The sequence below is a fragment of the Suricata suricatta genome, chromosome 13 (assembly GCF_006229205.1).
Source record: "Suricata suricatta isolate VVHF042 chromosome 13, meerkat_22Aug2017_6uvM2_HiC, whole genome shotgun sequence".
NCBI classification, from domain to species: Eukaryota; Metazoa; Chordata; class Mammalia; order Carnivora; family Herpestidae; genus Suricata; species Suricata suricatta.
In genome coordinates this window covers 35,515,722-35,518,132 of record NC_043712.1, presented here as the reverse complement: position 1 = coordinate 35,518,132, position 2,411 = coordinate 35,515,722, and positions in this window count along the sequence as shown.

Below are 2,411 nucleotides of genomic sequence, written 5' to 3'. Positions count from 1 at the left end.
TATGACCTACTTTCTGGAAATTTTTCATCAACAGTATCTGTGTGCTTGAAAAGAATGTCTTCTCTGCTGAGGGTATGTTTCTGTATATGTTCATTTTATCAAGCTTCACTGTTTATTGAAATCTAAATTCTTACTGATTGTTTTGTCTGCTTGATCTCTCAGTAACGTAAAGATATGTGTTAGAACCTTTTTCTTCATTGTGAATTTATTGATTTCTCCTTATAGTTCTATAAAGTTCTATAATGTCTAAAATAATGACTATATTAGAGAGTACTAGAAAACTCTATTCTCCCACTTCCCTGAGTGTTAGGTGCATGCAACACTATAATTGGTGTATCCTGCTGGTGCAAATGATCCTTTATGTTTATAAATGGATTGTGTTTATCTCTAGAATTTTTTTCTGCCCTAAAATTTACTTTATTTATTATTAATATTATACCAATTTTCTTTTGCTTAGTATTTGCTTGACATATCTTTTCTATCTTTTTGCTTTCTACTTTTCCATTACCTTTTTAAAGGCTTTTGTAGGGGTGCCTGGGTGGCTCAGTCAGTTAAGCGTCCAACTTCAGCTCAGGTCATGATCTCACAGTTCATGGGTTCGAGCCTGGCATTAGGCTCTATGCTGACAGCTACTCAGAGCCTGGAGCCTGTCTTCAGATTCTGTGTCTCCCTCTCTCTCTGACCCTTCCCTGCTCACACTGTTTCTCTCTCTCTCAAAAATAAATAAAAATATTTTAAAAAATGAAAGACTTTTGTAGTAAGTAGCATATAGCTTAAACAATTTTTTTAAATGTGAGCAGAAAGGAAAGGAATGAGGTTTAAGGAGGGCCACTTCAGGTATCTAGTTGGCTAGAGGCTCATGGCTCATGGCTCATGACACCAGGCACTGACACGGGGAATCCATCTCAAAATATCCCTCTCTACTCCCATTCCTGACCTTAATCCTTCGCTCATCCACAGAAACATCATTCCATGAGTCACCCTCTCCCTTGGTGATTCCCATGGAATAAAGAGCTCAACTTTCTAGCACCTTTAAAATAGACCCTTCTTTGACATGATTTCTTCCTGTAGCTGCTGCCTCATTTCTCTTCTCCCCGTCACTGACAAGTTTCTCGAGAAGTTATTCCTGCCTATTCTACCATTCAGTTGTTCATTCCAGATCCCTAGGTTTATACTTGGCTTCTACTTCTTCATTCTTCTCATCAGATGTGTCAGAAAGTCTTCTTACTTCCATCTCAATTAGTATATTTTAAGTTTTTCCACCTGCTTTTCTCCCAGATACTGTTGTGATGCAGGCACCTATCATCTCTTGCTTGGACCACTGCACCTTATTCTAGGAAGGGACTTCTGATCCGTTCACAGGCTAGCAGTGATACTTACCCATATCTGAGTCCTTGTATCTTTACCTGTTGCTCAGCTAAGGCTTTCTGGGGATCTATGTGGTTTGGGGACTTGTCCTTAACCTGAAGTGATGGGGCACACCCATCCATACCCCCATCTCCCATAGCTGTGGCCCCAGAGATCAGACCAAAGGGACGACTCATTTTCATCGGGTGCCACCCCCAGAAGTGGTTTCTCCCTGTGGCATTTTAGAGCCTGATGCTGGAGAGTGCTGCCCTGAGCTCTGGGTACAGGCTCCCAGATGGTTAATTAGGCCGAGCTAATTGAACACTGCCTTTGGCAGTCTTCATAATCAGACAGGGTTCCTGCTGGGAGCCGAACCCTTGGTGTCCCTAACTGTCCCAGGGTTATTTTCCTACCTTAAAGGAGATATGGAATTGGGGGATGAGATTGAGAACCCTGGGAAGCTCCTTGTTGTTGCCTCCACAGAAATAATGGTGCTACCTCAGTATGTGTTGAACATGCCTCGGAGTCCTCATCCAGAGGGTAGAAACAGGTGTGTCATTCTTCCTCTACTGTATTTCTCAACAGGTACACTACCGGAGTTCTGGACAAGATAGTTCTTCCTCATATGGGATTGTCCTCAATGTGGGATGTTTACCTTCCCTAGTTCTTGCATATGAAATGCTGACCACTTCTAGAGTACTTCTAAATGTACTCTAGAAAGATTCTGACCTTATTATATTTAAAAAAAAGATAATGTGGACACCCATAAGCAAGGAAGTCACAGAGATTATCTAGATACTGAAATCCTATATTATTCTTAGATCTGCCTTGGCTTGTCTCCAGGACCTAGACCTTGAGCTCTCTGAGGCTATGACTGTGTTTGATTCATTCCTGGCTTCCCTGGCACAGGATGTAGTCCAGGAACAGGTGTGAGTGAGCAAAGGGATAGGATCCGTGTGACTGGATGCTCTAGGTGACACTGTTGAGTAGAAATACTATACAGGATGCACCTGTAAGTTAAATGTGTAGCCACTTTAAGAATGTAGAAATGATCAAATCGGGGG